The sequence below is a fragment of the Limulus polyphemus genome, unplaced genomic scaffold, assembly GCF_000517525.1.
Source record: "Limulus polyphemus unplaced genomic scaffold, Limulus_polyphemus-2.1.2 Scaffold278, whole genome shotgun sequence".
NCBI lineage: Eukaryota > Metazoa > Arthropoda > Merostomata > Xiphosura > Limulidae > Limulus > Limulus polyphemus.
In genome coordinates this window covers 164863-175494 of record NW_013665888.1, presented here as the reverse complement: position 1 = coordinate 175494, position 10632 = coordinate 164863, and the positions used below count along the sequence as shown (strand labels likewise).

The window sequence follows — 10632 nt, the reverse complement described above, 5'->3', positions numbered from 1 at the left end:
AATGTGTTTTTATGGTAATTTACAACTGAATGGAGCATGTTTTACTGTGTTTTAGGTCAACTTACAACTGAATGGAGCATGTTTTACTGTGTTGTTAGGATAGCTTACAACTGAATGGAGCATATTTTTACCGTGTTTTTAGGGCAACTTATAGCTGAATGGAGCATGTTTTTAATGTGTTTTTATGGTAATTTACAACTGAATGGAGCATGTTTTTACTGTGTTTTTATGGTAATTTACAACTGAATGGAGCATGTTTTTACTGCGTTTTTATGGTAATTTATAACTGAATGGAGTATGTTTTTACTGTGTTTTTATGGTAATTTATAACTGAATGGAGCATGTTTTTACCGTGTTTTTAGGACAACTTACAACTGAATGGACCATTGTTTTATTGTGTACTGAGATTCATTAACTCAATTGAATCGGTTTTTATTGGTGTACATTATGTGTATTTCATTCATTGCAACTTTTGGATTTTTTGCGAGTTTTATTCCATTTTTAACAGACCAGTAATGAAAAAATACCCGTTTTTGTGGTAGATCGTTGAGTACATAATATGAGTAACTGGAGTGACAAAGTTAATTAACAATAGGTAACAGTAATATTATCACTAATGACAAAACCTGCTGGGTTGGTTTGGCAGTTAGTAGGTACAGTAACAGTAATATTATCACTAATGACAAAACCTGCTGGGTTGGTTTGGAGGTTAGTGGGTACAGTAACAGTAATATTATCACTAATGACAAAACCTGCTGGGTTGGTTTGGAGGTTAGTAGGTACAGTAACAGTAATATTATCACTAATGACAAAACCTGCTGGGTTGGCTTGGATATTAGTAGATACAGTAACAGTAATATTATTGCTATATATTGGTAAAAGTGGCTGTAGGTTGGATTGAAAATTACAAAAACCAGGAAAATTATTACTGATGAAAAAAAAACGAAGGTTGTATAGGGGGTTAGTTAGCTACAGAAGCAGTAACAGCACCAGTGTGTAGTAACAGAAATAATAACAAAACCGCTTGGATTGGAGGTTACCCAGCTACAGGAACAGTACCGTTATTGGTGTACAGTGTGACAAACTGACTTGGGCTAACTGCAGCTGTACCAGGAGTATCATAACTTCAGCAAGTACATTAGGATTACAGATGTAACCCTCATAAGAGCGTCTGAGTTGTACAGTTTTTACTTATGTTCCATTAGTTGGAAATACCGTAGTAGTATCTCGGGGTATATTATTGTAACCAACAAAAACCATATTTTTTTATTACTTATATGATTATAATTTTTTTATGTGTTATGACAAACTTGAAATGTGTCAGACGAAGACAATTAGAAAAATCATGTACATTATTTTCTTTCTCTCGTCCTTTTAAAGTTTTACAAGATTTAAATGCGTTATTGGAGAGGCTGATTCGAAAACAATTAATTGTTCTATTGTTCCCGAGAAAAGTATCTTGTTTATATATATGCATTTACCGCGTGCCTTTGTTTATTCTATTGAAATGATTTCAGTTTCCATGTTCATGTATTTTCACCGGCCTTGAATAAAATGTCTATTCCAATGACCAACAACATATTTTAATATTTTCTTTCAGTGTAGGTTTGGGTATATTAGGAATCTTCCCACGACAGGAAAATAGATGATATGTTGTGATATCTTAGAATATCTTTGCAGTAGTCATTTTCTAGTAACTCTTATCTGGTTGTTGATCATTTTTAATAGAGGAATTAGCTAGACCCTCTGTCCTTTGATTAACCAGTGACAGTGTTTTGAATGTAATTTGCTCTTGGTTTTGGTAAGCTATTCTAATGTCAAATTCTTCATTCTAGCGGTGCGGGCTGACCGGATGAGGGGCGGAAGGAACAAGTTTGGCCCTATGTACAAGAGGGACAGGGCGCGGAAGTTGCAGCTTATGCGCCAAAAACAACTGGTCAGGTCACAGTGCCAAGGGTTTTCCGGTGGTGAGGTGGTACCCGGTGCCCCGCCTCCAGTAGTTTTTCCACCTCCTGCTGCCTCTGTGTCTGTCTCCTCTCCACCCTTGTACTCTCCGGATTCCGCGCCTGTCAAGCAAGAACTCATCCAGATCCCACAACTTAGCTCGTCTACCAGCTCCCCCGACTCTCACCTTCACCGTTGTCCACAGCTACTCAACCAACTGCAGCTTCCCTGCCCCTCCCCTACACTGCTCCTCAGCTTCACTCGCCTAACCCACATCCGGGGGAGCTTGTCAAGATCTCCTGGGTCACCACCTCACCAACACACCAAGTTACCACTAATCCTTGTTCTCCCAAAGTATTTCACTACGACGCTGGGAGCTCCCTCTCTGCTCCAGTTGCTTTGGTAACAGGGAGTGGCAAGACACCTCCACTAATCAGGGAGTTCCAGATGTCAATGGCTGACGATAAAGAATGGCAGGCGCAGCTGTTCAGTCTTCTTCAGAACCAAACCTATAACCAGTGTGAAGTAGACCTCTTTGAACTCATGTGCAAAGTCATTGACCAATCCCTCTTCGCTCAAGTGGACTGGGCAAGAAACAGCATCTTCTTCAAAGATCTCAAGGTCAGCTCAAAACCTTATATATAAATTACTATTAGCTGTTTTATTGACCTTAAGTTAGATTTAAGTTGATCAGTGTAACTCTAACTCTTGAAAACTCAAACACTCGTTTCAGAACGTAGTGTAGCCTGAAAATAAAACTATTCTCTGAAACAGGACACCTTAAGCTGAACATTAACTCGTGTGAAACAGTCTCGGTAATAGATGAGTATTTACTGACACAGTGACACGTTCTGACACTCCTCACTGACACAGAGACACGTTCTGGCGCTCTTTATTGACACAGTGATGGGTGACACGTTCCGAGACTAGTTCTAAACTTGGTTGCAGTAAGACACTGTCACATCTGATACTTTACAGCTAGAGCCAATCGTACAGGACCAGGTAGGTGTAGAGACGTGTATTTATATCTTAATGACTACATCGATCAGCGTCATTACTTTGGTGAGGAGATTTTATTTTTTTATCCTGTAGCTGCAGTAGGGCCTTGACACAATTTCTTGTCGTTTGATCTGCGACACTTGAAATGTAGAGTTTACCATTTTCCCCCCTTCTCGAAACTTTCGCCATCGGTAGGATGATAATGGCACAAATAAAGAGTAACTAAAGAAGTCTTGAAGTAAGGTAATTTGAATCGTGTCTTCCTCGGGATGGGATACGAAGTAACCCAATACCACCTTTGATTGTTCTACCTATCTACAGTATATGTTTAAACATTTATCTAGTTGGTACTACGAAGATTTGTAATAATATCGCTAAAAAGTTTCTTGGAAATATTGCTGATAGATTAGAATAAGTTAATTTGCACAAATCAGATTTGAATAAACTATTTTGTGGGTCTGTCGCCAAAACGATTTGAGGGTCCCCCCCTCTTTTAGGTTTTATATTTATTTTCTGCTTTATTCAAATACGGTGGAAATATATTGGATAAGCACAATTTTACAACTGATTTAAACTGCGCATCCTTGTGGGGGGTAGTCTAACCCTTCGGGATAACGGAGGCAGACATAGAAACTCATCAAAAGCCTTGAAGTACCGTTACTTCCCTTCTTTCAAAGCCTGAGAAGTGCAAAACCCGAATAAATAAATAAAACACTTCAAAGATTCCAGAAACACTCGGATCAACAGAACAAAGGGGGAAAAAAATACACACGCAGGGAATTCTCTGTATTTTTGTTTGCACACTAGAAGCTGGTCTTCAAAAGAACATATACCGGCTTTCCTCATTTTATGGAAGGCAGGTGGAGCGTGCTCCACCCTCAACCAAAGACGCCACATCTGCCCCTGTTAACACAATACTTGCTCATAATTTAAAAACAGTGATTCCAATAACTACAAACACTAGAAGAAAAAAACAAACATACAGATGGTGGCCACATAGTCAAACTGTGGACCAGGAACTTTTGACAACATATTTATCATGTCAGTTCCCTAGGACAAACTAGGTTCTCAAGATATACGTGTTGTCGATGGAAATGTAAGGCCATATGTGCACTTTATATTCTGTTTGTTTGCTTTTCCGTGTGTTGGCTGATCACTTACAAAGACAGATGAATAAAGCACACCAGGAAAATAACTAAAGCAAATAATATTGTCATGTATATAAAATACACTTTTTTGATTGACCATACGGGGGGCATATGACATAGAGTTCCAATATTATGTAACACTTTTGTAATTACTCTGTAAAAGGAAAAAAAAAAGGACTGGTGTACTAAAGACACGTGTTTAAAGTTTTGAATTAACCCATAAGTATTTGCCCAAGATATAAATACTAGCACAATTTTTTAGCCGCGGCATAACGGCTCATAGAATGGTTCTGAGTGTTTCAAGTACAAACTTTTAGCTCATAGCTCCGTCACCTCTTGACCGATTTGTGATCTAATTACAGTTTTGGACTCAGGAGGTCAAACACATTCGATTGATGCATTTGACAACGCCCAATAATTTCAAGTGCCGCGGCTATTGAGGATTCCCTCTTATTATACCTTCTACTCTCTTAGTTTCTTTCAGATTTTCAGATTTTTTTCATTATTTGATAATTTTATGTCACATCGGTACATGCAGATGTAACTGTAGGTTTATTCTTCCAGCTGTTTGTTATATATGCACTAAGTAGGCGGAAGTCATTCATTTGTGTATATTGTGGCAGACATTTCTGTTTCGGTTCCTCTATACGATTCAATTCCACGTGATAATAGCCAATTATTTAGCACTGTACTGAAAAAAACACTAACTTTCCTAATGCCTCCTACGACATGGCCAGGTGGTTAGGGCGCTCGACTCGCAAGCTGAGGGTCGCGGGTTCGAATCCCCGTCCCGCCAAAGCATGCTCGACCTTTCAGCCGTGGGGGCGTTATAGTGTGACGGTTAATCCCACTATTCGTTGGTGAAAGAGTAGCCCAAGAGTGGGTGGTGATGACTAGCTGCCTTCCCTCTAGTCTTACACTGCTAAAATAGGGACGACTAGCGCTAAATTCAAAAACAAACTTACCACTATGGTAATAAATGTATTTGATTAACGTGTTATTGTCGTGAAATATTATCAAGGCGTTTTTATATATATACATACATAACTGAAATCTTGAGGTCAACGTTTAAAATATCGTCTATACATGTAGATAGCTTTTCTCTAGAATTACACCTGTAACGCTGGAACGTAATATCGGTTGTGAATTTCATTATAGTTCTGCCCTCTAGCGGGGAGCAGTAATCTCAGTTTTCTTATTCACCGAATATGTTAAGCTGCCTGCCTTGGTGTGACCGAAGCATATCATTTATAATTACGAAACATTAGATAGAACACAAACAGTAAAGGAACGGATCTTATCTGCATGCTATAAGTAGGGGATTAATTCCATCTAGTAACCATGACTACGAACGGTACACATCAAAGTTATTGATGCACGAAAGTATCGTAATTGATAAAACATTTTATTGATACTTCTGGCAAAAACCACGTGGTGTAAAAGGTGCTTCTGATAATTCAATCATGCGCGAAATTTGTATTTATTTATTTACTTATTTTTTTAAAGCACTGAATATTGAACGACATACATTAGGATTTCAGTTATAACGTATAATTGGAATAACCCAGATTCATACAGTTCAGTAATTAAATTGCCCCCTCCCTCCCCTTGGCTCGGCGGCAAGTCTGAAGGCTTATAACTCTACAAACCGGATTTCGATACCCTTGGTGGGCACAGCATAGATAGCCCATTATGTAGCTTTGTACTTAACTGCAAACAAAGGGGCCCGGCATGGCCAGGTGGTTAGGGCGCTTGACTCGCAATTTGAGAGGTCGCGGGTTCGAATCCCCGTCACACCAAACATGCTCGCCCTTTCAGCCGTGGGGCCGTTATAATGTGACGGTCAATCCCACTATTCGTTGTTAAAAAGAGTAGCCCAAGAGTTGGCGGTGGGTGGTGATGACTAGCTGCCTTCCCTCTAGTCTTACACTGCTAAATTAGGGACGGCTAGCGCAGATAGCCCTCGTGTAGCTTTGCGCGAAATTAAAAAAACAAAACAAAAAACAAAGCAAACAAAAAGAAGACAAAGTAAAAAAAAATAAAAAATTAATTGATAATAAAACTAATTTGCTATTGTGCAATTATAGATTATAACGTGGATTGGTAATTAAGAATAGGTATGTTACCACAGTTTCTGTTTCTCGTAATAAAACTAACAGCTATAATTCATTTCAAACACTAAAAAAAGAAATCCTTAAGCCTACACGAGGAAATGGTTGTCGGCACCGTGAAGATTTCAGCTAATAGAAAACAGTCCAGAGTTCTATTTTTTTAATGCAAAGCTACACAATGGGGTCTTTGCACACTGTTCATCGCGAGGAATCGGACCCCGAATTTAGCATTATAAGTTCGTAAACTTACCACTGACTCACCAGGGGATACTCTTGAGTGTGGCTGAACGACCAATCAGATTAATGTGTGAAAGTCGTTGATAGTAATTGGGTAAACTTTGGAATAACTCTAGAATATAAGGTCATCGAACCTGACATATAACAGTATTTGTAAGTTGCAAGTTATACTACTGTTTGCCAGAATATGAGATCTTTGTGGAGTAATACCACGTAGGTTTATAGTTATTTCTGATCATCATCATGTGTAGGTTCAGTATTTATACTTAAATATCTCTATCACAAAAACTAATCCACAGGAATATACAACCCTAAATTACGTACATATACTCTCCATCACTGTGTAGATGTACGAATATACCATATAATGTTAAGCTGAGCGTTATTATTTATTTTCTCTATGTAAAAGTAAATTGCTGTGAGAGAAATTAGCTGATTCATTGTCATAGATAAGCATGGAGGTTTAATAAGTTTTATACTAAAACAGTTTTGGAGTCGTACCACGTCGTTACAGGTGGTGTCGCCACGTCCGGTCGTGCTCTATCTGACGACCGTACATCTTGGCAATAGCCCTGCAGCGTAGTTTTCATTAAAAAAAAGCCCCATTGTAACGCTATTATGTCTAAAGAAGATTATAAATCCCCGATCTAATCACATCTTTATGATCAGAATATATGATAATTTTACCTGGGAAAGGAGTGGTAGATGCCCTTTCTAAAAACAATCAGTTTTCGATGACATCACCTTACCTACGAAACATTAAACAATGTCGTAATGTAGTTCTGAGACATTCCGTTCCATTGCAACTTTATATCGGCCCTCTGTGTATGATCCCCATTTAGAGCATTGCCAAATAGATTTGAAATTTCACCCCATCGTGGATAAAAGGGCTTATTCCCCTCCAAACTCCAGAGTTCCAGATAAATTTTGTAATATTCAAACGAGCATTTTTGTTTTTATCGTGTATCTAAAAATAAACCTGGTACTGGGAGAGTCGTTTATCTGTAAACTTGGGCTAGTCGTTCACCTATAAATGTTGCAATGGAAGGATTAATATCGAAAATATGTATAAGACGATAAGACAAGCAGATTGGACAGTGGGTAACTTTAGAATATATTAAGAACTTGTGTTTATGGAAGAAGATAGGAGAAATGAACCAACACGTGCTATGATAATAGGTAGACAAACAACAACTTATAAGCATAATAAGGAGTTTTATTGGTGGTGGAACTTACTACGTCAGTCTGTCTGTCGTATGAGCTACCATAGAGGACATACGAAGAAACATCTCCAAGTTAGATTGCTAACTCCAGAAGATTGGAACAGACTCGACTGCCGCTACGCCAGCTGGTTTAGATATTTTTTTGTTATAAAGAAGACAGATCTATGTTTTGATGAAACGTGTAGTATGTTCCACCATCAATAAAACTTATAAATCATTGTTTGCCTATTATTATTATATTAGCATAACTCAAGTACGTGCAAGAATCTTTCATACGACATTCGTGATAATTGTTCGCTTAACAAATTGTGATAAAGGGGTATTTTCTAGGTGTAACTCGTACCGTAGGGGTTGGACGTCATCATAAGGGTATTGTATAACTTGTCTACATAATTTTAGCACGTGCCCACCATTGGTTATACTTTAATGATCCAAGGAAAAAAAACCACCAGCCCACTTGCTCTTCAGTGGGTGACCCACTTTTAATTTTTATCCACAAATGTAGGTTAAGGTCTTACAGTTAGCAGTTGATTGATACGGGATTTCATTAAAAATTACTGGTACTGCTGACTAGAACATGTTATAAGCTCTGTAGCTCTCAGCTGGTAATGAAAACAAGAGAGCTGTGTGTGTGTGTGTGTTGGGGGCGGGGGGAGTGTATTACTAACACTTAATAGAATACGCAATATAACTTTTATACTGTTCGTGATAAAATCTATCATGTAATAAGATAATAGTATCTGATGAACTGATCCTAGTAAAGCACACGCAACTTAATACAAATAATAGTATCTGATGAACTGATCCTAGTAAAACACACGTAACTTAATACAAATAATAGTATCTGATAAACTGATCCTAATAAAACACACGTAACTTAATAGAAATAATAGTATCTGATAAACTGATCCTAGTAAAACACACGTAACTTAATACAAATAATAGTATCTGATAAACTGATCCTAGTAAAACACACGTAACTTAATACAAATAATAGTATCTGATAAACTGATCCTAGTAAAACACACGCAACTTAATACAAATAATATTAATAGATAAATATCCCAATAAAACACACGTAACTTAATACAAATAATAGTATCTGATAAACTGATCCTAGTAAAACACACGCAACTTAATACAAATAATATTAATAGATAAATATCCCAATAAAACACACGCAACTTAATATGAAGAACAGTGGCCGACAAACTGATCCTAGTAAAACACACTATTTAATACGAACAACAGTGGCCGACAAACTGATCCTAATAACATTTGTAATGTGATACAGTAACATATAACTGTGACTTACAAACCAAGCCTGTTAAAACATATAATACAAAGAACAGTGGCTGACAGAGTAATAGTAGGTAACTGAATAACAGTGAAACATAGTGATGGAAGGAACAGTGGGTAGTTGATTAATATTAAAGTAACATAAAATATGATGAAACTATAAATGTTAGCCAGTCAGCCAATTTAACTTAGTGTGGTGGAAGGAACAGTGGGTAGTTGATTGATATTAAAGTAACATAAATATGATGAAACAATGAAACAAAAACTGCGATGAAAATAATAGTGGCTGACTGGCTAACTTCTCCGGTACTGCTCGACATTACAAAAATGTTTTTTAAATTCTCGGCAATTAGGTTGAATGAGCTTTGGTGAATATTTTTGCTGTTGTTTGTTTATTGTCAAGCCATCACTGCAGGTATTAAGTAGATTAAAACAAAATAGGTACCAGCTTCAATATATGTTGTTTGTTGGGTTTTTTTTTATTATTATTTAAGAGCCCAATATCTAATTTAAAATTTTTCTTCTAGTTGTTGCTAAAACGTGGCACTAGACAAATCAATCGAATATTTACGTTATGCTTGTAAAATTTTATTATTTAATATTATCAACCTGTTTCTTCATACCGAAACGGATGATATGATATGATTTGATTTTTTATTAATTAGATAAAGTGGTTGATTTATAGTAAAGTAAAAATGTCTACCTCGAACCAACAGGTTTTGCTTGGTTAAACACATTTGGCACGAAGCCAAGATGACTTTGACAAGCCTCGCCCTCAGGGCTGTACGATAGAAAGTAGGTCAGCAGGAAAACTGCTGCTATCATGGATAGGCTGATTCGCTTGTGCTTTGTTGCCATGGGCAAGATATCGCGGTTACGTGAGACCTGACTAAAATAACCTTCTTGACATGTTCTGAGATAGTAAGCTACTTTTTTTTTTGTTTCTTCAAGTAATTTATATTTATTATGTTATATATACTCGTATGCTCGCGTAAACGAGTATATCAAAACTGTATCACAAATAGAAGTAGGTTAACTTCATTTTAAAACCAAACTATCCAGGCTAGAACGGAACGACATTGAAAGCATGACAGCTCAATAAAGTGCGAGAAATATCTAGCAAATTCACATGCAAGATTTCTGGATTGGAATTAAACACACACACACACACACACACACACTACGTGGACCACTTTACGAAATATAATACAAAATTATACAATTCTGTTTAAGCTCGTATTTAATGAGCTAATATATATATATATATATACTCTTCGTGATTCACATTTTTTACTTTCGAATAATGTTTTTTTTTAATATTTTACAAAAGCAGCTTGGTCATTTAAGTACATTTACAACTGTAAAACACGCGAGTTTAGCAGTATATGCAGATTTCAGTACAAACGTCTTCCTACAACTATAGAACTGGTGCGTTTAGCAGTGTCTGCAGATTTTAGTACAAACGTCTTCCTACAACTATAAAACAGATGCGTTTACCAGTGTCTGCAGATTTCAATAAAAACGTCTTCCTACAACTATAGAACTGGTGCGTTTACCAGTGTCTGCAGATTTCAGTAAAAACGTCTTCCTACAACTATAAAACAGATACGTTTACCATAGTCTGCAGATTTCAGTAAAAACGTCTTCCTACAACTATAAAACAGATACGTT

General features: G+C 37.0%; 1 pseudogene; it reads left to right on the top strand.

The window, feature by feature from the left end:
- Positions 1-1839: 1839 nt before the first annotated feature.
- The window catches only part of LOC106456985, a 21494-nt pseudogene continuing 12701 nt past the window's right edge, over positions 1840-10632 (top strand).